Raw genomic sequence first — 27,846 nt, 5'->3', positions numbered from 1 at the left:
TGCTGGGATGCTTCAGAATTCCTCAGAGGTCTTCAGGAAAACAAAAGCAACAACAACACAGCCAGTGTGACAGGCTTGCTTTTGAGCATCCTTCTCACGGACACGCTGGCTCCTCAAGCCTCCGCAGCTTCGCAGAACAGCCCACGAGTCCTCGGCACCTCTGACCTGGCGGGGGCCCTGCCCGACAGAAGCCTGCATTTTCACCTCTCTCCCTTCACGACCGTGGGCAAATGACTCTAGAACAAACACGCAGCCCGTCAGCCGGGCTCTCAGCTGTCCTCTCTCTGGGCTCCTGATCCCTCTGGGAGTGTTCGACCCAGTAGCTCTTCCATGGTTGTAAACAGATTTATTCATGAGCATTTTGTCCAATTTTAGAATTTTGTTTTCCTCTTAAGGAGCAGAGGTCTTCCCCTAAGCTGCTATCAAATACCTGATGGTGAGATTTCCCTGAGGCCCCACCATGCAATTTTATTACTTAACTTAATATGTTCTATTGATTTCCTTCTTTGTAGAGGCAGGGAGAGTCAACATTGTTTGCTTTAAAAGACATGTCTATCAGTTTAGCAACAAATTTCTAAACTTGTGGGTTAAGTTTAGAAAAAATGGATTGTGACCAGCAAATAAAAACTATAGCTGTGAAGTAAAATGATTAAAATATTTTAGTTCTGTGAGGCTGTGATTTATGATGAAAAAAGTAGGTTTGGTCTTCATCCTGATTCTTGGAGCTCCTAAGACCCTTTCTGTGATGAGAGCTATAAAGGCTTATTTTACTGTGTGAGTGAGGTGACTTCAGGACAGCACCTAAGGACAGGGCTGGTGGCCAGGGGAACCAACCATGTGATTACAGGTTTGGACTTTCGATCCCACCCGCACCCAGGCCTCAAGCTAGAGACCGAGTTCAGTCACTAAAGGTTGGTGATTTCATCAGTCATGTTTTACGTCATGAAACCCCCATAAAACCCTGAAGGACAGGGTTCAGAGAGCTTCCAGGCTGGAGACCTGGGGAGAGTGGTACACACGGAGAGGGCGTGGGAGCTCTCCACTCCTGCCCACACCTCGCTCCGTGCAGTCTTCCGGCTGGCTGCTCCTGAGTTGTGTCTTTTCACGATAACATGCTGGTCTAGTAAGTCAAATGTGTCTCTGAGCTCCGTGAGCAAGTAAATTGAACCCAAAGAGGGGGGCTGTGGGAACCTCTGATCTATAAGCAGCCAGACGGAAGCGCAGGCGACAATCTGGACTTGTGACTGACATCTGAGGGTGAGGGCAAGTCTTAGAGGACTGAGCCCTTAATTACCTGCGGGCTCGGACACCACAGACAGTGTGAGAACAGACAGGAACTGGAGGACATGTAGCTGGTGTCTGAGAATTGCTTGACAAATAAGGAAAACCCACACGTGTACTTGGACTCAGAATCTTCGGTTCCAGTTTGAGCAGTGAAATGAGTATCATGGCATTGCAATAGAGATCAGAGTAGAAAATAAATTTCCAGGCGCCCACACTCTTGCATAAATGCTTGAATAAATAAAAAGAGAGCAGGCAAGCACTTTGTGCAGAAGACTTTCAGATGCTTTATGTAGCCACCCCCCCCCCCCTTAAGTGTGGGCTGCACGAAGTGACGTGTTTGTAAAGAGGAAAAGTGCAGTATGGACGTGGGGGAAGGGTGACTTTACAGGGAGAACACCTGCCAGACACCGCCCCGCACAGGTGGTCGCGGTCCACGTGAGCGGCCACAGCACAGTGTCGCACAGGCCCTCCGTGTGACATGGGAGAAGACGCTCACCCCTGGGGCCTTCCTCCCCGGAACACAAGAGCCCAGTCTAACGCGAGGAGGACGTCAGGCACGCCTGGAGAGGGCGTCCTCCGAAGTGCCTGACCCCGGCCCCCCAGCCACCAAAGACGTGAAAAGGAAGACGTGTCCGAGAAGCTGTCACAGCATGAGAAGCCTCGAGGGACACGACGTGGGATCCTGGAAAGGACGTTAGGAAAACGGAAGAAATCTGATTGAAGTATGACTTCGGGTAATCCTGCCGTGTGACTGCTGCCGCGCTGGCCGTGACAGGACCGTACAGGAACGCGCGATGTGAGCCGTCGGGGGGCTGGGCGTGAGCTGTGTCGACTGGAGACAGCGTACAACGTGAGGGGCTGTGGCTTCCGTCTCCTGGGGGCTGAGTGAGGACTGGAGCCCGGGGGAAAGTCCGGCCGTCCAAGGAGCCGCTCCCAGGTGGGCGGGGGTCATTTTGCGTGAGATTCTGGAGAAGGGGGTGCGTACAACCAAGCGCACATCTCGGTACCAGGGTGCCGCTCGTCGCGAGGGCCAGATGTCTCCTTCAGTGCCTTTCTAGGAGCAAGAAGATGGGTTCGTAAAACTTCCTCCGGAAAATCTAGCTATCCAAAGGCCTGTTCTGCCAGTTTTTGCCGGAGCACGGAGGACCTCGTTCCTGATCGCCACCCTGGACCCCTTGCAGGCAGAGTGGCGGGTCGGCAGCTGCAGTGGCCAGTGACCCAGTCCTGCAGAGCCAGACGGCCGGTGACAGTCTTTAGTTGGCAGGTTCTACTCTGGCAAATTTTTTGTGAACTGAATTTCTTCTCAAATAAACGGTTTACTGAAAACAGTCTGATTCCTCCTTCCTTTGGAGGGGGAAACTCAAAGACAATGCCGTAGTATGTCTGCTTCCCCTTTATGTGGTCCATACAGCAGCCAGACTACAGGACCGCTGGTTGCCAGGCTGCAGTGCGTGTCTCACTGCACGTGGACCTAACAGGGCGCTACTTGCGGGGAAGTCTGAGTAAATTGTACGCACATCAACTGCACAGACCAAAGCCCAGTGTAACTGATCACATTTGTGCTCTAGAGGCAACGTAACTTCACCGAACATGCTTCGCACCCTTAGCGTGGAGACAAGGTGATGAGTGATAAGTGGGTTGAGGGAAAAGTCACTGAGATACGCTAAGTACACAAATACTTTAAAATTCTAAACTGTAGCCTGGCGATTCCTTCTCTCTCCACAGAGTATCTTCATATTATAAACTTTGAAATATAGAAAGTAGGCAGTCTATTTGTTGTAAAATCCTCTACTTTGTCTTTACAAACATACATTATGCTCCAATAGTAAAATCTAAGTATTAGATTGGTTTTGACTTGTTTATTAGGACAACATCACTCTTCACTGAGCATTCACTCACAGTTGTCACCAAGATGGCGGTTTTGTAAGTATGGGAATTTTAGCATTGTTTTTATTCTAATCACCTATTTTCATAACCTTTCATTTATTTTCATGTCCAGTTAATTTTTATTCATTTTTATAATTTTAATATGTCATGGCAAGAAAGACTATAAAACTGTTTAAATTTAATGCAAACATTTCACATCAAAAAACAGAAAAGATGCTTCTAATTTTCAGCTCCTGGGCAGACTGCACGTGTGAAGTCGAACTAATCCAGGATTTCCTTTGCTGGGTCCACAGTCACTTCTCTAGACACTCGCATCATCCTGTGTTCTTAAAGTTTAAGCTTAAGAAGTCATCAAATCAAACTTCTGCGCCATGTGAGTTATGCATTTTATAAACATCTAGTCAATGTCTAGTCACTGAGAAAAGCTTCTGTGGCATCAGTCACCTAAACTCCTGAGATAATGTCTTTACTGCCACACAGCTTCCCTTCACCCCATGGGCCTCTCACAGCATGACTGGCTAAAAGAACTTGAGGTGGCGGGGTGTTTTTTGTCCTCCAGAAAAAGAATACTGAAAAAGATGCCCCTGGGAGCGCCAGGCAGAGATATTGACAAGTCACACCTGCAAGTGGTGTAATTTCACCCTGAGGGAGACGCCAGGCTTGGGTTCTGACCATCAGTATTTCTGGAAAAATATATATACATATATGCATGTGTGTGTGTGTGTGTGTGTGTGTAAATGTATATAAATGTGTATATATACACACACACACACACACACACACACACACACACAGACTTTACAACAAAACAGCTTGCTTTCTCTAGGTAATCAAATTTAAAAAGTGAGCTAGCAGTGACGCGGCCTCCAGCATCTGACATCGGGAACAGAAATAACCCGGATTCAAAATAACTTGCAGGCCCATCAGTCAATCAAATAAGGGTGCTCCTGAAAAAAAAAAAAAAAAAAAAAGATGGAAATACCTCAGTCACAACAAAGACAGCTATTTCCAGGGAGGGCACGGCCGCCAAAAGCTGTCTGCAGCTGCCGCACAGCCTTGAGGTGGGAGGCAGACCGGGCAGGGGGTTGGGGGAGGACGGTGTGAACAAAACCACCCCTGTGGCCCGACTCTCCAGGGCCGTTTTTAGACCCCACAGCTGTCCAGGGAGCCTCGGGCCACTGCGCTCCCACAAGTGCTCCCCTGAACGGAGGGTGTTTGGATTCGTGTCATGAGAGAGCACATGTTTGGCTGTTCCCCAAAGCCCCTGTCTTGATGGCTGGAGATAGCAAATAAAGCAATGGTACCTGGCCGGCCCAGGGAGGAAGGAAAGACCCGCCCAAGGGTCTCGAGCATCCTGGATGGCCCGCCTCCCTGCGGGGGAAACTGCGGGGCCTGCCCACAGGAGGCGGAGAGGCGCGTGGCCGGATGGGCTGGTGGTAGAGTCTAGAGAGGACCAGGCGGCCCTCACAGTCAGGCGGCTTCAGCTCTGAGCCCCGTTAAAGCCCGTCTCAGGCCCTGGGGAGGAAGGAGTCGTCCCCGGGGTAGGATAAGGGACCTGCCTGAGCCGACCCACTGCTCCACTTCAGAGAATTCTAACAACTAGGGAAACAGTGGGTTCATCTCACCTCAAAGTGACATCATCTTGCAAAACCACTTTGGTTCTTAGAAAAAGTGTGAAGCAGGTATTGATATCTGCAGTCAGAACCAAGGACTCCTGACAGCAAAAACGGAGTGACGGGACAGGACAGGCCGTTGGCCACCAGGCAGGGGGGCGGCTCTGAGGAAGACACAGGGCACCTCCTTCTTCGGCGCTCCCAGAGCAGGACACGGATCGCACCCCACTTGGATGTCCGTGAGAGGCCCGCCCTTGTTTTCCCGGTGCCCCTGCGTGAACCCTGAGCTGGGAAACCCGGTATGTCCCCTCCCCCAGCCTCCTACAACTGTGGTGAATCCGTTTCCGAGGGTGTTTGTAAGTTCTAAATGGACTCTAAGTACCGTTTTCCCGAGCACTCTGTTAATGATGTATGACCACTTAGAAATAACAAGTCAGTGATGTATCTCCTCACTCTCTCGCTTACCTAATGTCTGCTGATTGTTTACAACATGCCCAGCACGAGGTCCAGCTTCACCCAAAGCAGGACATGTGCCTGCAGTCTGCCCTCCACGTACGATGAAGCAAACATCAAAAGAGATCGTTTGAACACAGCTAAGGAAGTCAGCATCCAGCCGAGTCTGAATCTGAGACAGAAGTTCAGAAGGTGGCTCCTTCTGGAGGACACGTCAGTTGAGCAAAGTCTAAGTTTTGATGTCCCACGCGTGCAGCCTCTGTGCGACATCTTGCAAAGCCAGGCGTGGGTCCTGATGCACAGAAACATTGCAGTTACCAGTTCACTGGGCCACAGACCCCCCACCCCGTGTCACTCCCTTTAGGGTGGAGGCAATTTGAGGGCTCTAGAGGACATACAATGGAGGAGGTGGTAAAAAGCAGCCCTGGAAGTGTATGAGGCTGGATACATATCCCTCGCCCTGTCAGCAGGGGGGCTAGAAGCAATGACAGGCCGGCAGCAGTGGGCGCCCTGGGTGCCTGCATCCTGGCTTCTAACACCATCTCTAGTCCTAGGAGCCCGAGCCCTTTGCAGGAAGCGCTGCCTCGAGGCTGAGGCAGGAAGTGTCAAAGATGAGCCTGGGCGCCTTGCTGCGCCAGTGAGAAGCACTTACAAAAAACAAAGACAGAAAATCTGCGTGAAAACAATGGGTTTACATCCAAGGGACAAAGAACCCATCGAAAAAGAACTCCAAGGGCCAGACCCGGGTGATCTGAGCCACTGGAAGCGCAGTGTGAGGTCATAGCTCAAAGTAAATGTCAGTGTGTCCGCTCCGCAGTGGACTGATGCTTGAGGGAGTAAACAGGCAAGCGGAAGAGGACGGGTAAACCTGTGCCCATGGTTTCATGCCATTCCCTCAATCTGATATGAAGCGAAGGCCCCTCCACCTCTGGGGTTTCCTCCCAGAGCCCACACGGTCAGTCTCGTCATCATAAAACCATCAGAGAAACACAAATTAAGAGCGATTTTGAGAAATACCTGACCAGTCCTCCTCAAAACTGTCAAGGTCATCAAAAAACAAAGCAAGTCTGAGAAACAGTCCCATTCCAGAAGAGCCTATGGGAACGTGATGACTCAGTGCCGTGCGGTTTCCTGGGTGGAATTCTGGGACAGAAAAAGGACATTAGGCAAAAGTTAAGAAAGTCTGAATAAGGTGAGGCTTTCTTTAGGAATAACACATCAGTATTGATTTACTGTTTCCTTGTTGTGAAAAACACAGCATTGCAGCGTAAGAGGGTAGCGACAAGGGAAATCGGGGTGAGGGCGTATGGGAGCTCTCTGCACCTTTGCAGCTTTTTTGGTAATTACAACTCCTCTCAAAATAGTATGTTAAAAGGAGATGCAAGTCGACATCCCTTCCAGCTGGCTGTCTGCCCTCCTCCGTCACAAGACTGCAGGTGGTGAGAGAGGGGACGTGTGACCCTCCTCCCCTCTCCCTGGGGACCCTCCCACTTCATCTTTTCTGAGAAGCCAGAGGGCCTGTTGTGGTCAAAGCTGTCCCTGTCTGTCTGATGGGCCTTGAACTCTGCAAAGGGAAGGACACTGGGACGGGGCGCCAGGGGAAGCCGAGTCAGCTGTCCAGAGCGAGGACGCCGGGTTGGTGTGATGCTCAGGGTGACGCTACTTTCCATCTAGAACTAACTATATATACTCTTCCAAAAGAAAGGAGTTTTTTTTTTTTTTTTTTTGAGTGAGACTTATTTTAAAATCATCCCTTGCTCTGAGTGCACAGCGATGATGTGTTTATGCTCATAAAAATACAGCAAAACTAGGAGAGAGGTATCATCTTTGGTCCACACTTAGACAAACAATGAACATTTAGAAAATGTTAGGTTGTCGCCGTCAAGCCCCGGCACCACCACCACCACCAGCTGTGGCCGCCGAGGCGAAACCCGAAAATGGCAGCCTCTGAGTCAGGGTCTCTGCCCACTGAGTGTGGCTGAAGGTCAGCCCAGGTCAGGCAGCAGCTGCAGGGATGAATCACCGCTCCCCGCTCACTGCCAGGCCCGCCTCCTCCCTGGTGCGGTGCCGGGGACACCCGCAGGCTCTGCCCTGTGACCTGCCCTCCAGTGTCCAGCGCCTCCACCCGCCCCATCCTTCCACTCTCCCAGCTCCCGCCCGAGTGTCCCTTTGACACAATGTGTGGTTTCTGTCCTGGCAGATTAACCTCATCAGGCCTGATTCCTGGAGCCTCTGCTCCTGAGCAGGAGGGTGGCCTGAGGCACCCAGTCTCCCCACCCGAGGAGGAGTTCAGGCACTTTTCAGGATGCTGGACAGCTCCATAGGGCCCAGAAGGCGGGAGAGTCCATTCTCAAGGGACAGTTGTGGTGAAGCCAGCGGTGCCTCCTGAACTCTGGCCGGGGGGGCAGCTGGGGTTCCGTGGGGAGAGATTAGAATCCGCTGGGGTGCCTCCTCACCTCCCTACCTATGCTCCTGGAAATAAAGCTATGCTCTCCCCCTGATGGGGGTGACCAGCCTCCCATAGGACATCACTGTCACTGTGAGAGCGTCCTGCCCCACAGAGCTGAGCGCAGGTGACAGCGGCTGCACGCTGGGAAGTGTCACAGCCTGTCCACTTGGCTAGGGACCCGGCACTATTGCAGACCTCTGCGCGGCTGGGCGTCCCACACCCCGTCCCCACTGTGACTTGTAACTAAAGGTGCCTGATCATGTGCAGGAGTGGGGGGCCCCTCCCTGGTGCCCCAGAGGCGTCTGCTCTCGCCGGGGTGCCAGTCCAGTTGTTAAACATTGCGAACATCACTCCTGGCTGTGCTGAGGGTCCTGGCTGTGCTGAGGGTGGAGAGATGCCGTGGGTGGATGGAGGCTGGGATGCGGGAGTCTCAGTTTCTTGATGACTCATCAGACCGGGAGCCATTGTTCACGACTTCTTACTATTCCTGGTCTCTGAATACCTGCTGGTAAAGTGGTGTGTGTGTGTGTGTGTGAGACTGTAGACTATTCTTGGGTGTGCTGAAGTAGTAAGGGGAAAAGACAGTTCCAAAGAAAATACTATGCAGACTGTTTATCAAATAAACCCCATACTGTTATGGAGCTTGTCACTGCTTTGTAAAATTTCTAATCAAACGGATGCAGGGAACATTTATTCTTCCATTGATTCTGCTTTCTAAGTATATTTTTAAACGTGCCCCTTCTCCATTCCTGTTCTCATTGATTTTTCAGGCATGAATGTCTTCAATAAACTCGCCGTGTCCCTAGATCCAGCCCCTTGCCCACAGCACCCTTCACAGCACCACCAGGGTCACTGCAAAGCCCAAAGCTGACAGGCCATCCTCCCACACCTTCAGTGTGACGCATTAGTCTTTGAGAGCGAAGACCAGGGGTCTGTCACCGGGACACGTCACGCCTTCAGAGCGTCCCCAGACCCGCCCCAAGGAGCATAGGAGGTGACCAGCAAGTGACTGTTGAATGAATAAACGAATGACGTATCAGATGCTTATTTATTCACTTGGATTTCAATACCTCGCTCATTATGGTTATTCTTTCCTTCTTTCAGTAAGTGGAAATTTCAAAAAAAAATCACTTTTAACTGATCCTTAAGGGAGAATAATTACGTTTTTAGTAAATTAAGTGATTAAATTGAACAAGAATCAGTTTCAACCCATGGTCACACATTTTCTGAACTCTTAGGTAAAGGAGTGAATAATTTGCTTTAAAAATGTCCACTTAGCGCTCGTCCGCAGCGGTGCGTGTGGCGTTAGCGCTCTGTTCCCAGTGCTGAGCAGCACGCAGCTGGCTGGGTGCGCGGCAGGGCACTTGCCTGGTTCATAAACAAGTGCTCTCGCATCCTGCACTGGGCGCCCTGCTGCGCACGGCTGCTCCCGCGGGTGACCCAGCCGGGGGCTGAGCCCTGGGCATGGCTGGGTCACAGGACATCCGTGTCTGTGTGTCTGCATGTCTGTACATCTACACAGGCTTCATACAGATGCCAGCTTGTCCTCACTAGTGACTCACATTCCTGACAGTGACATATGAGAATTGCCACTTCTCCACGTGCTGCCAAATCTGTACTGCGGTAAATTTTCTGAACTTTTTCAATCTAACAGGTTAAAAAAAAGATGTCTTACTTTAGTTTTACTATCATTTCTCTTAATACGGATGAGGTTATATGTATTTTGTGATTTTAAAAGCCATTTGTATTTCTTTTACCTGTACATTTTCTTCATGGACTCGCGATGAATCTTTACGTATTAAGGGACCTAGTCTTCTACTTTTTGTGTCAGTTACAAATATTTTCCTCAACTTATTATTGATCTACAACACAGTGCTTTTCAAGTATGAGTATTTTTTAATGATCTGGTTGATTTCTGAATTTATCAAACTCTTCCTTTTTGGCTTCAGGGTTTCATAGCCTATTTGAAAATTTTTTCCTAATTTAAGATTATAAAAGCGTCTTCCATGTTTCTTTCAATTTATTTATTTTTTTTTCCAGTTAAATGTTTGATTTTTTCCAAAACTTACCCTGGTGTCAATTTTGTGGTGGGAAAGTATGTATTTCCCCAGGCACTCAGCAGCATGCTTTGGGAAAATTACTTGATCAGTGTTTTGAAATGTGTAGATAGCATTTTAAAACTCTAGATAAACATATTTGGAGCACTTGGAACATGTTGAAAAAGTGCTTAAATTCCTACCTATTTTAGACGTAAAAAATCCCCAAAATGTGAAAACAGTAAGAGACTTGATTCCGTTGCAGTGTTTTAGCTTCACGTGGCAAAAACGCCATAAATAAAGACGAAGGGCAAATAAGGAAGAAGCAGTGTGCAACAAATACGGCAGAAGTTAAACGTTCACAAGCACTTGTACATTTACATAAAATATGAGCACTTCAATAGGAAATTAGGCAAAAGCAAAAACAGACTAGACAGCCATCTGTGTTCAGAGATGCCAAACCCACCAGGCACAAAAGAACTGCAAAATAAATCCAGAGTAGCTAGTGTTTCCCACTCCCCTTTTAGACTTGGAGGGTCAAATTATATAAAATGTATTAAAATGTTTTGTGTTAAGTATGTGTCAAAATGGGCAGTTTCCTAAGACACTGGCAGGAGGATAAACGAATGCAGCCCTCTTGGAAAAGAAATCTGGCCAAGTGTCTTGAAATGTTATTTTCTTATCCTTTTACTCTGAAGTTTATTTTTTTCTGAATAAATATTTAGAGTATGTTACAGAATATTTAAAGAAACGTGTCAGAGGAAGGGCACAGCGACCGTGCCCCGAGGCGTGCCCAGACATGTCGCTTCAGCGTCACACGTCTGCGGGCAGCCCTCGGAAGGCCCTAATTGGTCACTGACCGGGGCCAATTCAAGTCCTTAGTCATGCTCACAGGTCCTACCAGGATATTATTACAGGACACAATCATAGCTTGTTACACACAATATACACACATACCTAATACACATAAATGATGCACACACAGTATGTGCAATATGTGAAGTACCCCAGTGTAACTGTGTATCAGGCTGTTATGGGGTGTTACACACGTGATTACATGATCGCAAATTATTACAAGATATTATTTATGTATTTTATATTACCGGAATCTGAGGATTGACATGCAAAATGTTCATGCAATCAGGTTACTGAACAGCAGGTTATAAAAGAGCATGTTTAATTTGATCCTCTGTATGTACCATCTACCATCTGTCTAGTCTGTCCATCTTTCTGTCTGTCTGTGTAGCCGTCTGTCCGTCCATTCGCCCTCTGCCTACCTCCGTCTCCACCCTGAAGGGTCACTCACGTACGGCTGCGTTTGCCTATCCGTGCGCACGCACCCCGTACGCAGTGTTCCAGGTACGCACCCTCTACCTGTGCAGCTGGCGTTGTGGTTCTTCCCCACAGCCCATTTCACTTCCCACAGTAAATTTCACCCACACTCTCACACATTCTTTACTCGGGCTTGTGAGTTTGGAGACGCTAACCCCACCTGTGGCGCTCGGGGTGGAAAAGGCGATGAAGCTGATCAGTGTCATCTTCTCACCCGGCTGCGATGATTGAGTCAGAGGTGGACAAGCACCTCCTTGCAGGAGAGTGAGATGGGAGAGTACGTTTTCTGGAAACCTGTGGTGGTGACAGTTCTTTGCTTGCCCGAGGGAACGTCCAGAGAAAGCTCCCAGCCCCTCTCCTTGGAGGTGGTTATGCACACGTCTGCTCCCGGCGGGGCTGGGGTCCCACCCTGGTTCTGTAAGCGGAAGGCGCTTTCTCTTGGTGAAGCCGTTGCAGGGAGAACAGAGAGGAGAAGCAGAGCACTGGCAGGTCCTTGGGGACGTCGCTGAGCCGCCGCGTCAGGCAGCCCTGAGGCCCCCCACCTCTGGACTTGGACCCACCAAGACCCTAGATCACCTTCCTCATTTAAGTCAGTGTACCTCAGTGGGCTTCGCTCCCCTGTGATCAAATGCATCCTAGTTTGTGTGTGTGTGTGTGTTCACGTGTGCATTAGCAGACAGACATACACACACATCGGGGGAGACACATTTGAAGGATATTCGCCAGAGTGTTAACAGTGGCACATTCTGGGCTGGAGTCATAGTTGATTTTCTTTTCTTTTAAACTGAAGTCGAGTCAGTTTACAATGTTGTGTCAGTTTCTGGTGCACAGCATCACGTTTCAGCCCTACGTGCACACACGTCTTCCTTTCCGTGTTCTTTTTCATTACAGGTCAGTACAAGCTTTTGCATCTAGTTCCCTGTGCTGTGCAGCAGGACCTTTTTGCTTGTTTATTTTGTATACAGTCGGGTTTATCTGCAAGTTGATTTTCACTTCATATTTGTACATTTCAGGCTTTTTTTCCGGCAATGAGCCTGAATTACTTGTTTGACAAGAGGAAAACAATAATGAAGAAAACAAACAATTTAGAAAACAGAACTCAAGCACTTGTACTTGGAGGGGAAGATTAAGTTCAGAGTGAAGCAGAAAGAATCTGTGTGTGTGTCTAACTCTCGTGGTTTTCTGTGACCACAGGTACCGAAGGAGCCAAAAGTGTGATGCAGCAGCCAAAAAACGTACCTGAATATCGTGCAAACGTAGGCTTTTCAAGATCAGGGGTGTTAACAAGCCCCACTGTTCTCAGCTCAGGTCAGACCACACTTGACATATTGTTTTTAATTCCTTTGACAACAAGGACTCCCGCCTGGACTGACATATCCCAGGGGTACTGGAGAGGAGCATGTGCATTTAGAAAGAGGTGGAATTTCAAGATTTTTGAGACCTTTTCCCACTCTCAAGATTCTATTGTTCTGCAATTGCATGTGTTGCTGTCAGACATTTAAAAAGTGAGAAAATAAATACGTATGTACGTATGTACATGTGTGACTGAATCCCCTTCCTGTACACCTGAAACTAACGTTGTAAATGGACCACACTTCAACAAAATTAAGAATTTTTTAAGAATCACGTTAAATACAAAGAAACTAAGCCTCAGAGAGCTTACATGACAAGCCCAAGGCCGTAAAATCCATTGACGGCAGAATTTTGCCCAGAAAGCTCTTCGCAGTGCTCGTGTTAAAGACAAACCGACGTGGGTTCAGGGGACAGTGACATGGACAACGAAGGCAGAGTCGACCGGCTCCACGTGACTCGTGGTGAAAGGACCAGAAAATGTCGCGAGGGTCAGAGTGCAGGATGCCGTCACCTAATCGAGGCGTCCCGGGAAGAGCCAGACCTCCTGTAGCGACCGGCTGAGGTGAGGCAGAACTGGAGGAGGCCTCTCTTTCTTGCCTCCAGAATGTAAGTACGGAAGTTCTGAGGCGAAGAGCTGTCTACAGGCCGCCCGTGGTGACGCGGCGGAAAGGGGAGGTGCTGAGACTTCCCACTGTCCCCGGGTCACCTCTGGCCGTCCGTGCTGGCAGAGGCCCAGGATCTGGTCCCGGGCCCGGCACCCAGTGGAGATGACACTGTCCTGCCCCGGCAGCTTGATGGGGCCTGTGACTTCTCCATGCACAAAATAACTCATTGTTTTTGCAAACTTGCTGAAGGTCGGTGGCGTGTCCTACGTCCAGTAGTCACGTGCCGCGGGGATTCTACAATTCAGAGTCCAGACAGGCTGCCCGGGCTGCTCTGAACTGCCTACTGCTCATGTGTGCAGAGTTATCTGCTGTCCAGTTGTGACGCGACTCAGGGGTTCCTGAAACTGCCCCACAGGCAGACTTCAGAGGAACTAGAAAAAGACAGCCACGTGTCATCTAAAGTCACAAGGCAGCTGATGGAGGGTTAAAGTAGAACCAGGACTGTGTTGGGAGCTTAGGTCAGTTAAATCTCACCTACCATTCCAGCAAGTTAATAGGCAATGGGTAAAACTGATTAATCAGGAATGAAGGACAAGAAATCCGTATTTTTATATGCGTGGAGGAAACTGCCAGAAGGAACTGCCAACCAAGTGAACAGAGGTTGCCCCTTCAGGAGTGGAGCTGGGTGGGGGTGCAGGAAGCAGGGTGTTCTTGCTTTCAACTTAAGTGCTCAGTATGATTTTATTTTTAAATATGAGCACACATGACTTTAGTAAAAACGCGTGCGCACACACACACAGGGCTCTGGCTCTGGTTCTGAGTGACGCTAAGTGATTTTCCAGCGTGGGGAGGGCCTGCAAAACAGTCTGCAGGTGGGGCACCAACGCAGAACGGACCCACTTCTGCCCGGAACTGGAGCGTTTGTCTGTGAGAGTCAGGACCCCTGCTGCCTGCAGTCTGCTCCGTCCCGCTTGTCACAGGGGAGACGTGCCGCTCCCCACGCCCCCGCTGACTCCGACGTTCACCCCATGCTTTCCTTGAGTTTACTGTTCTCCAGTTTCCTCATAAAAAAGTTATTGGAGCATTCAGAATATTAGAACATGCATTTCTCTGTTATAGAAAGATTCAACTGAACACGATTTCTTAAAAGGTTGTGTATTTTTTATTTGAAAATTCTGTCACTATGAAGGGACATCCCAAAGAGCTAGCAGGGGGGACGTTCGAGAAGCCATGGGAGACTGACCGGCCAGCAGCTCGTGTGAAAACCTCCTGCGCTGAGTGGCTGGCATCCTCCTCTGGATCTTGTTGGCCCTGAAAGACACAGTAAAAGAAACAGGTTCCTCTTAAATGCCACGAAACCTCCCGCCCCCCTTACCAGCACATCCATCCTCAGAACCATTTCTGGAGCTTCCTTTCTTTCGTACTGTGTGAGGCCCACGTTGACTTTTTGCTTTTCGACATCAGAGCCACGGCTTGTTGCCTGTTATTGCCAACCTGAGGGTACAGCGGAGCAAAAGAACATGTTCTTCACGCCGAGCTCTCTGGAGGGCGGAGGGTCATCGTGCCTCAAGCTCCGGCATGTGCTTCGTCATGGGAGGGGCTCACTCGCACCATCCAGGGGAACCGGGCTCAGCTGGGAGGTTCCAGAACTGCGCCGTCTGGCAGCACTGCCCGTGCAGACGTTCAAGTCAGGAGAGCGGTTCCTGGCGTGGCTTCAAGGGGAGTGAGGTCTTTGTTGTGCTCCGATGGAAACTGGCAGCGTTCTCTGATAGGTGTTAGGGTTCTAAGGGAATGAGATAGTGACATTAATTTTGCAAAATGCTCAAATCCATTGGAGCAGCCCTGTTTGCTGCACAGCGAGTTCTGGACAAGGAAGGTGGCCTTGCTCCTCCATCGGCACCCTTGTGATTTTTTTTTTTTTCCTTTTTTCTCCAGCTGGGTTTTTAGTTTTTGTTTTGGGTTTAATTTTAGGCGGTTGGAAAAGGTCAGACCCTGGGTGAATAATTTCAGAATGTTCAGTACCTTGGAAGCTCTAATACAGAGGGTGTCTTGGTGAAGTTCGTCAGCAGAATTCCACTGTTTCCACAGACGGAGGCATGTTCAGCTGAGCGCCGGGGAGCTCACTGTCACCCATCTAAATAAAGAAATCCTAAAGAGCACTTGAGTTTGCTTTTCTGTCTTTTTCCAACAGGAGTCCTGCCCTAGGACTCATGAAGGAAGATACAGGCTGTATGACAACATTCTGGAGTTTAATCTGTAGAATTCCAAAATATTACTGTTAGTAATTTCCACAGGCCTTTGAAGGCTCCACCTAGGTTGGATTTCGCGCCAAGATAACACAACCTTTTTTTCTCCCCTAAGGGAATTCAGTGTTTCTTCCTGGATCCACACTTTCTATGTTACTCTCTCACATCTGTGTCCAGCTCGGGCTACGCCTAACACATTGCTGCCACATTTCCAAAAAGAACTCAGTGTGTCTGGAACACGGATGTAGCTGCGTTCCGCGTGCCGTCTGTGGGCGGCTGGTGCCTGGAGCAGGGCGCTCCCGCCCTCATCAGCCCACAGGGACCCGCAGCTCCTGCCCCTCTGCCCAGACCCCCAGGCGTCTTGTACTGACCTGCCCTAGAAGGAGCCGTGTGGGAGCTGGGGGTGTGGCGACTGGCAGCTCGGCTGGGGTGGCGTGTCCTTGCTGTTTGCTAGGAGACCGCAGAGGTCCGGTGCCCCCTGCACACGCTGCGCAAACGGCGGCCAGGCAGCGTGAATGTCGCTGTTTCTCTGGCTCCTGAGCACTTCTGAGCACGGCCGTCCTTGAGGCTCGAGGTCTGACTCTGCACACTGGACGTTTTCCTGCGTTTGAGGCACGGATCCTCCGAACATTCGTGGTGGTAGTGGGTTACTTCTCCCAAGCCCAATGCGAGAGGTGTGTTAATAAGCTTTTTGAAAATTGTCTAGATTTTGTGTTTTCCCCCCTTTCCTTCCCATCTATCTTTTCTACCCTTTTAGGTCTCCCACGTTGTTGCTGTCGATCTTCTGCGGTTGTAGAAATGATCAAAGCTTGCTAGGATCGTTTGTGAGTGAGAATATAAAGGTTCTGATACAAGGAATTGTCTAAGAGTCTCCTGGGCTCTGTGGCACCCATTTTGGCTTCTTAGGGGTTCCCCATCCCTTTTATTTTGTGTATTTCCCCATTCCTGGCTGGATGCTAGATCAAAGGTTTGTAAATTATGTTCTAGGTTCCACAGGGGTGCTGAAAAGCCGCCACAGATGGGAACTAGAACCACCACCCCCCGCCAGATTGTGAATCTACATGCAATTGGGTTTACAAAAAAGTTCATGCTGGACAGACAGTTTAAAAACCATGCTCTAGATGGATGAGGTTACCACACAGCCAGGTGACTCTCAGGTAAGTACGCAGATGAAGCCCACGAAGACCGAAGCAGCAGGCGTGCTGGACTCTTCCACTGACAGATGCGTTATCCGTTGGTACCAGTACAGTCAGCGCAGGACCATCCAACCCACAGAACTCCGGGGACAAAGGAGGACAGGGGAGGACGAAGGGTCACGGAGTATTACTAGCTGATCTTTAAAAACCTGGGTTTGGCCAGTCTTCGGGGGTTCTGCTGAATGACTTCCACTTAATATTAAGCCCCTGTGAATTTCAAGGAAAATTTAATCCATATGTTTCTGATTCAATTACTCTTAACTCATTAAATGTTTTTTTTAAAAGCTATTTGAAATTTGAGAAGCCTTTTTACGAGCCTTAGTAATCCTTTGTTCTTTGAATTAGGAAGGAGGATTTTGCCAAGAGTTAATGGTACTTGAACCTCACTATGCTTAAGGGGATTCTAAACTTAGCAAAAGGGCCAGCGTCTGTCATAACCAATGACTCGAGGACTCGCAAAAGCTCTGCCACATGCTGCTCCTCCCACACGGCTGACGACGCGGGGCCGTTCCTCTCACGTGCACCGAGGACCTCCAAGGCGGCTGGAGGAGGTAACCCCGCCAGCAGAGGAGTCAGGCCCTCGCCCGGGTCGGGGGCGGCTGACCCAGTCAGAGTCGGACACTCTGAGGAGCCGAAGCCACCGCTCCTCTGCGTTTCTCACAGTTACAGGTCACAGTCTATAGGCAGTTTCAGTTAACCCCGGCCACTGTCAGACAGCAGCTGAAGGGAGGGAATGAATGAGTGAAACGTTTGTAATTGACAGGATGCTAAACACTCAAATGTGCCGTCTGCGGAATTCCTCAGAACACGGCCTGGAAAGAAACGTGCGTCCGCCGAGAACCGGGGCTGCTGAAGGCTCACGTCCTCCTAAGAGAAGACGGGTTTATCTGAAGTAGCAATAGAGCTGGGGGCTGAGCTGCGGTGCTCCTGGCCTGAGGAAGACACACACCGCCGGGGAGAGACGTTCCTCGGCTGGAGCGTGGGAAGGTTTTGTCTCTTAGCTTTGTGTCTGTTTCAGTAAGTTGAATCGTGAGAAAATAGTTCTAGGAAGAGAAAAGTCGTTAGGACACAGGGAAGCCATCACTTAGAACCGTGGGGGGACGAATACGAAGTGTGAAGACGCGAAGCTTTACAGCTCCCTCGGAGCCAGAGACAAAAGGGCGCGTTTGGATCTAAGACGCCAAACAGCTCCCGAGGAGCAGAAAAGCCGGGGGGGCAGGTGACAGCAGCGATGGCCACGCACCGTCTTGGGGCGGGTCGGCTCTGACAGCGCACCGCGTAAGCACGCGGGCGGCCCTGAGCAGGCCACCAGCTGGCGGGCACGAGGCTCCGCGACACAGAGCAGAGTCACACCGTGCGTCCCCCTGGATCAGGGGCAGGACGTGCGTCTGCGGGCTCCCGCTCCGCGTCCTTGCCGCTGCTCTGGGAAGGCTCCTGGTGGACGCAGCGCTGGGCCGTCACGCAGCCACCCAGGTTCCTAAGGGAAGCGACACGGGGCAGCTCCAGAGATCGGGGCTTCCAGAACTCAGAACTAAGCTTGAAACGTGTGATCTCTCGGTTCCGTTCGCTTCCAGATAAACACACAGGCTCCAGTGCGCTGGCGATGTTTATTTTACTGTATTTGTCTGGTAATTGTGGAGGAAGGTCAAGGATTGCTTTTGAATGAAGGTCACGAGCGTTGGCACAACACAGCATCTACTGAGAGCCATGTGTTTTCCAATAACATTTCCTAGACAAATTAACTGTGATTACGGGTGAGGGTGTGAAACGTTCTGCTTCAGTTTCCCAAGACTTCACACCCCCCTGGAATAAACTCATCATCTGAAAATCCCCTCAGTGCCTCTACAGTCGCATTTTGGTGAAAGTGTTGGCAATGAGAATTCACGGGAGGACAGTCACCTGCCTGATGAGTTTGACCTGTAGGAGCCCACTCAGTCTCTTATCTCCAAACCCTGAAATAATGGGAAACAATTAGCCCTGGAGATCTTTTTAAATTAATAAAAATATCTACTCACCCAGTGAGGCATTTACAGAGGCAGAAATTATTTTTAAAGAGAAAAGTAAAAGATACCTGGCACATATTTGAAACTTTTTGTCGGCACTGTAATTTATATGTGCTGTGAAATCATTTTTAAAAGGTCTGCCAGAAATCGTCCTTCTTTTAACCCTTTTGCGGTCCCAGCCTGTGAAGGAGACACAGGGCAGAGGCCCCACGGAGCCACCTGAACTTGGACGTCCACCCAGGAGAGTGATGTGGCAAAGGTCCGTCTGGCCAAAGCAGCAGACGCGAAAAGCTTCCCAAAACAAACAAAAGTTATATATATTTTTTCCAAAACAAAAAAAGAGTATGTAATTTTTCACGTCAGTGCAGACAATCTGCTTAATAAAATGTTGAGTTTTGTTATTTTCTTTGCTTTCTCCCCCAGCGCAGGAGCTGTGCTGAAGTATGTGAGGCATGCGAGGTATTGGAAAAATAAGCCTGCGTGAAGAGGAGGCACAGACAGTTTCTGTGTTGAACGATTTCCCTCTTTCTTCTCCTTTTCATTGTGTTTTAAAGAATTCTTTTTTTTTTAATTTGTGGTTGCTGCCCTTTGCTGGCCGACACCAGCTCCGGGCCCTGGGGGGCCAGGCCTTTCGGAGGTCAGAGGACTGGCGTGGGAGGGGGTCCTCAGCCCCTGCTGGTCTGGAGAGCAGGCCAGGGCCCACCACTCAGCTGGGAGGCTCTATCAGAAGTCCCCAGGAGGGGACGCACGGATGCACACAGCTGAGGGTGCAGGAGTGACCAGTAAAGTTCCCAGACTTTCGTCAGCCAAGTGTTTACGTGTCAAAGCTACGCTGTCCAGGAGGGTAGGCAGGAGCCATTTTATGTGACCATTAAAATTAAGTGAAACGGGGAGGGTAGAGCTCAGAGGTAGAGCACACGCTTAGCAGGCCCGAGGTCTTGGGTTCAATCCCCAGCACCTCCACTTAAAAATAAATAAGTAAACAGACCTAATTACCACAGCCCCCCAAATTAAGTGAAATAAAACGGTCAGTTTCTCAGTCACACTAGCCACAGTTCAAGTGCTCGGTGCCCACGTGGGTTAGCGATTCCCGTCGTCGGGGTACCGAATGCCTCCATCACTGCAGAGCGTTCACTGGTCGTTGCCTTTAGAGACACCCCCTTGAAGGTGACCACGGGCCGCTGCTTCTCCCACGGGCTCGCCCCCAGAGTGAACCCTGAGTTCCATTAAGAAATGGTTCTTGTGTGTGAAGAATGTCTCCTATTTTTTATTTACATTTGGAGGAGAGTTTAGATCTTTTTTCCAAGGTGATGGTGAGGTGAGAAGCCATTCAGTTCGTTTGTGGTAATCTGCTTCTGCGCTGGAATTGGTTTGACCTTTGCAATGGCGTCACAGTGAGGTCGACCGTGGTGGAGGGTCCGTGTCTCCACGGGACACCTGCTCTGTGCGCGGTGTGGTCTGCCTCCTGCATCGGGCCGTCACTCTCTGCACTTCCTCCTGAGAAAAAGGAGCTCAACAATGTTTTCACGGCAGGCTGTCAACCAAAAGCTAACAACACTTCATATTCAATCAAAAATGTTCATTTAGCTTTGTCTTGAGAAAGTTTGCATCGTGGCCTACAAGTTACCCCGAAACACCGAGTGAATCGAAACTTCTGAGCAAAGGGAAGCACTTCCGCTCGGGCCGACCGTCCACCTGGTCTTCGGTGGGGAGCAGGGAGGCAGGGAAGATTCACGCCCCATTCAGAATGGCTCCTGTGGGGAGCAAACGGCCATGAGAAGAGGTGTCTTCTGCACGGACAAGAAGAGCTGCGTGTGGGAACACCAGGGCTGGAATGTCTTCAAACGATTTCATTTCACTGTACGCGAAGCCCCTTACACAACTAGCGACAAAGCGGAATGACACGGCGGCTAAGAGGCCTGGCTTTGGACAGGGACACACAGGTAAGATCAGGGCCCACCTGTCCCCAAAAGCAGGGTACACAGGCCGGTGACAGTTTGTTCCTGCCCTACAGATGCTGAGTAACACTTGAATGTACCTCATTTTGTCAGAGGACTGGAAGGGGTGAGGGTCCGTTAACCCTCAGTACAGAGCCTGGCTTACGCCCGTGCTCAGAAGCTGTGATGAAAACAATAATTATTATCACTCTAACTATTAAAAGTAGCAAAATTCAATGACACCGCAGGATGAAGTCCATAAGCTGGATTCCAAGTTGGCCGTGCACATGTGTGACGCTCAGGACCACATGGACAGAGCCCCGGGACTCAGGCGGTGAGTTTCGTGAACAAAACCACGTGGAGAGACCGTGTCCTAGCTGATCTCTGGGCTTGTGCGGCTTTTGCCTTTTAAACAATTGACGATAAATTCATGCAAAAGACAGAGGCAGACAGGAAAGCTGGTTTGGCCACCCCCGCCCCCAAATCCACCCACACTCCAGTCTGGTGACAGAATGAGTACGATTTGCAGCCTCCAAACAGCTCCTGGGGTCACCTGGCCTTCCGTGTCTCTCTGGGGAAGGATGCTTCCCTTGGGAGCCAGGAGCTTCTGTGTTCAGTGTGGACTCTCTGGCACACTCACAGGTGTCACCTTCATCTCCACGGTGGCCTTCGGTTCTCCTGGGACTCGTCACTCCGACTTTCAGGCCTGAAAACGGCACCGATAAAACATGGCGAGTAAGTGAGAAAGCAAAATGCATTTGTATTTTACAAGAAAGTGCAGCTGTATTTTTAGAAACAAGCACAGTAGAAAACCCGAGGTGGGGGGGGGATCTTCAAGAGGGTTATGCTCCCTGTTCCCGTTACCAGAACAACTCTGATGAAACGTCCCGTGATCTTTCTTTGTTGGAAGAGATGACATTCGTCACAGAGAGTCGTCAGGCAAGATGACTTCGGCCTAACACAGAGTTTGAGGATGAAGATACAATGTTCTGCTATCAAATGGGGCTGACTTATGAGAACACAGGTCAATTACCCTATCAGGAATCACATAGATGGACAAAATCATCCTTTTTAATTTCTGTATGTAAATAGGAAATACAGAACTGAAAAAACAAAACCAGCATTTTATAGAGAACTGAGAAAGAAATCAGATTATAATTGCAGGATGATCTTTTAATGTTATTTTATGTAAATCTTTCTGGGATATGGACTTCAGCCAAGGTCCCCAAATGAGTTTCAGCTAGCTGGCAATCTCTAGTAACTGCAGAACGTTAATTATGCCAGAGCGCAGCTTTCTGCTAAATGAAGCTGCCTTCATGTTAGAAGCAGGTGGATGCTAAAGCTGCTTTCTTTCTTCCTCTCTCTCCCTGTGAACGTGCTGTAGCTCATGCAGACTGATGTTTGTACAGAGAAACATAGCTTAAAAAGTTCCCAGTTAGAGAGTGACATTTACTTTGGGTCCCAGGTGAGCTCGGGGACGCTGTCTTCTCTCAGGGGCTTGTTCGCCTGGGATCAGGGCTCAGTGTGGTCAGAGGGGTGAGGGGGCGGCAGCCGGCGAGGTCTGAACAGCTGTGCAGGCTAACCGAGAGGCACCGTGCTTTCCTTTTGATCATATTGAAGCAATATTAAATCTACACTCTTTTTCAGACTGAAGTCTAGTTGATTTACAATGTTGTGTTAGTTTCTGGTGTTCAGCATAGTGGTTCAGTCATACATACATATATATCCTCTTCATTATAGGTTATTACAAGCTACTGATTAAAGTTCCCTGTGCTGTACAGCAGGACCTTGTTGTTTATCTATTTTATATACAGTAGTTTGTATCTACTAATCCCAAACTCCTAATTTATCCCTCTCCCTCTTTCCCCTTTGGTACCATAAGTTTGTTTTCTATGTCTGTGAATCTGCTTCTGTTTCATAAGTAAGTTCACTTGCATCATTTTTTAGATTCAACATATGTGATATCATATGGTAGTTGTCTTTTTGTCTCACTTACTTCAATTAGCATCATAATCTCTAGGCCCATCCATGTTGCTGCAAATGACATTATTTCATTCTTTTTTAAGGTTGAGTAGTATTCCATTGTTCGTATATATACCACACTTCTTTATCCAGTTATCTGTAGATGGACATTTAGGTGCTTCCATGTCTTGGCTGTTGTAAATAATGCTGCTATGAACACTGGGGTTGCATGGATCTTTTCAAATTAGAGTTTTCTCTGGATATATGCCCAAGAGGGGGTAAACTGACACTCTTAAGAAAACAATAAAGCAGTATTGAGAAATTTTATTTATATATTTAAATTTGTGAAAAATGAGAGGAAGAATTAAATTAAATTTCCTGTACTGGTACAAGGAGATAACTTATTTTCAGCCCCTTAAGGATCATTCATTACTATTTAGAAGAACTGTAATTGTTATATTTTTGCTTTGAATAAAATTAAAGCACTTTAAACCTCTTCATCTGACTTTAGAATCTTCCCAGAGTGAGGGCAGCGGTTTAGAACCCTTCACTGCACGAGTCATATAAATCCCACTTATAACATCCCTTTAGCACGTGATCCCCTCCCTAAAACCAAACCCACACCCCTTTCCACTTAACCAAACAGCAAAAGCTGCACTGGTGCCCACGTGGCGCCTGCTGGTTCCCTTGTCATTGGAAGAAAAGAAAAGCGAAAACCGAAGCCTGTTCTGTCTTGTGCTGCGGGTGTGAAGAACTATGATTGTCTCCATGCAAGGGATCTCTAATGACACCAAAGCAGGACTGAAAAAGAAAAAACGATAACCTGGACTTCAGCAAGATGAAAATGGTTTGCTCTGTGGACGGCCTTATTCCGAGGATGGGAAGAGAAACTACAGGATGGAGCCAACAGGGGATTTGCACGTTGAATACAGAAATATCTCTTGAAACTCAACATTAGAAAAGAAACCATCCATTTTTCCAAAGAAGACTCCCGACGGCCAACAGGCACATGAAAAGATGCTCAGTATCACTAATTATCAGAGAAATGCAAATCAAAGCTACACGGAGGTGTGACCTCACACTGGTCAGAATGCCCATCATTTAAAAGTTTACAAATAATAAAAGCTGGACAGGGTGTGGGGGAAAGAGAACCCTCCTACACTGTTGGTGGGAACATAGTTTGGTGCAGCCATTATGGAGGACAGTATGGAGATTCCTTAAGAAACTAAAAACAGACTTACCGTATGATCCAGCAATCCCATTCCTGGGCATATATCCAGAGAAAACTCTAATCCTAAAAGACACCTGCACCTCAGTGTTCACAACAGCAATATTTACAACAGCCAAGACATGGAACAACCTAAATGTCCATCGACAGTGACTGGATAAAGAAGCTGTGGTGCATTTATACAATGGAATACTACTCAGCCATAAAAAAGAATAAAATAATGCATTTGCAGCAACATGGATGGACCTGGAGATTCTCATATTAAGTGAAGTAAGTCAGACAGACAAAGACATATATCATATGATATCACTTAATATTCATTGTGTCTACTGGTTACCATCTTATGTTTTGGAATATAAAAATACAGTTACATTTTTAATATTTTTTCTTCAAAGTACTCCCAGTTTAGTGGCAAAGACTGAAAAATAAGCAAATGCATGAAAATATCAACTGAACCTTGTTATGAATCCAACACTTCTGTAAATGCTTGCAGAGATTTAAAGATAGTGTCTTTAACTGATGAAAATGTATGATTAAATGGAGGTGGATGGTCTTTAACTAACAAAATGAATTAATACCCTTGACAATTATGTACAACAACCAAAGTAATATGTATAAACATTTTTTGAAAAGTAAACTGGAATTTAATCTTTAATTTTGAGAAATCAGCTGATAGAAAGTGTAATGATTATGGAGAACTAGCAATTTCTCTTTTCACCTAGGACTTCTAATAGAACACAGCAGAGGTTGAGCGAACCACGTATGCGCCATCTTAGCGACGAACTCCCCACATTTCAGCTTTTTCACACTAGGTCCAGGTAACTTCTGTCTGGAATTTTCTTCTCTGCTTTATTTTAAATATTATGTGCTGACTTTGTTCTGGTTACTCTGTGCTCATCCTTTTCTGGTCTTCAGTCCCTTTTTGCTAAACAGGATGGCCCAGAGGAGGACCAGGCCCTCACTCCTTCCGCCCCACGTGCTTGGACTGAAGTGTGTCACCTCCTGGCTCCCCACTGGAGCTGAAGTGACAGCAGAGGAAGTAATGACTTCTTGTTCTGACTCATGATTTAGTGATTACAGATTAGGACAATACTACTTTCCATTTGCCGTGCACTTGCGACTTCATTTTCACACATGAAATCATCTGACGGTCTCAACAGTCTTTTGAGGTGGGTATGACTGCTCAGTTCAGAGGAAACTTAGGGGTCAAGGAGCCTGTGCAAAGCTCAGCCAGCCAGTGCAGGAGGGGCCAGGCCCCATCAACTCAGCCAAATTAGGGACTTCCCATCCACTTAGCACATTTTGTTCTGTTATCTTAAATTCTGGAGTCGTTTTTTTTATTGTTAGTTGGTCTTAAACATGCCACAGCCATAGTGTCCAGCTTAGATCCAGGAGTGGACAGGAGGAATTTTCTGTCGCCTCCAAGTCTTTTGGGGAACCTGTCACCCTGGGAAGGTCACGAGTCTTTCCTAAGCCTTTTTCAGCAATAACTCTATAATGTTAGGTTTTACATGGACCACCACCCCACTCCTTCTTATCTATAAATTCTTCCTCCCCAAACACAGGAACTAAAAACCAGGTCAACCTGCTAATCTCACAACCAGCTGTCAAAATCTCTGAATCGGGCCACTTCAATGGTGTTCTTAAGGAACCCTCTTTTTGAGGCAAATGTTTCAAAATTTCGCTCTCATCTCAGTTGTCTCCACAGTCCTAGTGCCTTCGTCCTAGTCTGGTGTCTCTGAACTTGAGGTTGAATTGACCTCGCTCTGATTGTGTGCCCTAGCCCTTGTTTACCTCATAAGCCTATGCCCCGTCCCATCTACACTACTGCCTTTTTCCTTGTAAATACTCTCAATTTTTAATAATAATTGCGTGCAGTCCTGAGGCTGTGCCGTTTGGCTTGTGACCCACACCTGGGAAGTGCTTCCTCCCAGGCCGCCGGCGTCAGCTCCGTCTCGTCTCTGAGGACACAGTCCCTGCCTGTGGGTGCCCCTCCCATCGTGGGGGTCATGCTAACAGTCTTCAAATCCCAGACATTCAAACCAGTGGTACTCCTGTTCTAGGACAGAATCCAAATAAAGAAATTAATACCTTGAGGTTATATCATATGAATACGTTTCAGGAGGGGAGAAAAGTGACCTTTGTCGGCACTGTTGACTACAAAAGGGTGGCCATAAGGATCATTTCCAGCCTGTCAGTCTGCACTAGGCACCCCGGATTGAAGGCTGAGGTCCAATTATCTCCAGCCAGACTTGGATCAGTATGACTGGGGAGAAGCACAAATGCCTGACATGCACCGGGAGTCTGATTACAGTCAACAGGAGCCAACGCCAAACCCCCACGGGTCCGCAAAGCCTGTCCCAGTTGGCAAGTCACCTTCACTTTCCTGCGCAGGACGAAGTCCCGGCGCTCTGGAAGGCGCTCTGGCCCATGGATGGGGACCGCCGTCAGCCATCCCTTGTCTCCGCTGGGTCTCGCTTGCTGACGCGTTTCTCCTCGATGCCCAAGGCAACTGCCCTCCGTTGGGTGTTCTGATTAGAGACAGCGCTGGGCTTGTGTGAGTCGGTCTGCAAACCCCTACTCCTTGCCCAGTCCTGAGCCAGCGCAGGCGCTTGTGTGGGCTGCTGCATTTCACACGGGGTGTTTTCTGATTTCCTGCCTCTGAGAAATGAATCATGGTTGTGGTATATGCATACAATGGAACACTACTCAGCCATAAAGAGAATAAAATAATGCCATCTGCAGCAACGTGAATGGACCTGGAGATCGTCATTCTAAGTGAAGTAAGCCAGGAAGAGAAAGAAAAATGCCATATGAGATCACTCATACGTAGAATCTAAAAAAATAGGAAAAAAAAAAAAAGAGGACACTAATGACCTGATTTACAAAACAAGCAGACTCACAGACATAGTGAACATCTTATGGTTACCAGGGGAAAAGGGGGCGGGAAGGTGTACATTTGGGAGTTTAAGATTTGCAAATGTTAGCCATTATATATAAAAATAGATCAAAAAAATTTCTTCTATATAGCACAGGGAACTATATTCAATATCTTTTAATAACCTTTAATGAAAAAGAACATGAAAATGAATATATGTGTGTACATGCATGACTGGGACATGATGCTGTGGAACAAGAAACTGACACAGTGTAACTGACTATACTTCAATTAAAAAAAAAAGAAAAAAATGAGTTATTAGTGCATTTGGGCTGAATTATTGCTTTGAAACAGGAAAGGCATTGGCCAGTCATCCCAGAGAACCAGTGGACGCACCTCACGTGCGGTTCCCGCCCCCAGTTCCAATGCTGGGCCTTGATGCCTTTCATCAATTTCACTGACAAAGTTTGTGTGTACTACTTTGGAACCAATCCATCTTCTTATTAACAGAAAATGCAGACCAGAAGCCAGGAGCTCTTCACCTCTCATCCATTCATTTGCTTTCCCCCAAATCGACTTTCCACTATTGCCTGCACTGATCCAGGACACAAGTTCCTCTAGGAATAAATTGTAAGAGTCGTGTTTTTCTTAAATGGTATTTGCATGGATTATATCAATCGTTTTCTGAACATCATAGCTAAGAAACTGAATACAGGGACTATGTGGGACTATATTATATTGTCAATAGTAAGGCAGCCATTAGGAAAACTCACATTTTAGGGAAAAAAATGAAATCACGTATCTGGATTCTGAATCAGAAATTCACAGTCTGAAGGGAAAATAGCTTAGTTTTGAATACACTCAGCAGGGAACTCACCTCAAAGAGGAGCAAACAGGTGGGTTTAATCTGCCTTCGCGGAAGGACGGAGCAGTGGCTGAAATCCCTGGGGTCTGGACGCCCCAGGTTGTGATTCACAACAGGAGGCTGAGCCTGGGGGAGGAGGTGGGAAGGGAGCGGCAGAGAAGCCAAGGACAGGCTCCTTCCTCGCGCTGGGATCCACGAGGCCTTACCCATGGTGCTCGGTGGGGAAGCCAGCCCGGAGCTGAGATGCTCCGTGTCATTTCCCAGAGGCGCCCAGGAGCCAGGTTTTATCTGGTACGTCCTCATCTTTATATTTTAACTCCTTATTGTTTTCTGTTTTAATTCTACAAGAACCCCAGCTGTGCAATCTGTGCCACAGAGACACAGAAAATGACAGTCTTACTTCCCCTTGCGTTGTTCTCTTCAGATATATTATTTAAGACTTGATGTTCTTCTTCCAAGTTTTTTTGCTCTGCTCACCTCCCGTCTGCGTTGGAAGTTTTTAGGGCAGCAAGAACAGAA

At 48.2% G+C, this 27,846-nt stretch overlaps 1 long non-coding RNA gene across 2 annotated transcripts; it reads left to right on the top strand.

The window, feature by feature from the left end:
• Nucleotides 1–12,514: 12,514 nt before the first annotated feature.
• Nucleotides 12,515–24,925, top strand: LOC135322795 (uncharacterized). 2 transcript variants are annotated; one of them, XR_010383711.1, is made up of 3 exons: nucleotides 12,515–12,969; nucleotides 24,307–24,402; nucleotides 24,500–24,925. It is a non-coding gene; the product is annotated as an uncharacterized LOC135322795 (long non-coding RNA). The 2 variants fall into 2 exon arrangements; XR_010383712.1 differs by lacking the exon at nucleotides 12,515–12,969 and adding an exon at nucleotides 16,151–16,415.
• The last annotated feature ends 2,921 nt before the right edge of the window (nucleotides 24,926–27,846 follow it).

Source organism: Camelus dromedarius, chromosome 13 (genome assembly GCF_036321535.1).
Source record: "Camelus dromedarius isolate mCamDro1 chromosome 13, mCamDro1.pat, whole genome shotgun sequence".
In the NCBI taxonomy this organism is placed as follows: domain Eukaryota; kingdom Metazoa; phylum Chordata; class Mammalia; order Artiodactyla; family Camelidae; genus Camelus; species Camelus dromedarius.
The sequence above is the reverse complement of the archived record's forward strand: the minus strand, read 5'-3'. Positions and strand labels throughout refer to the sequence as shown.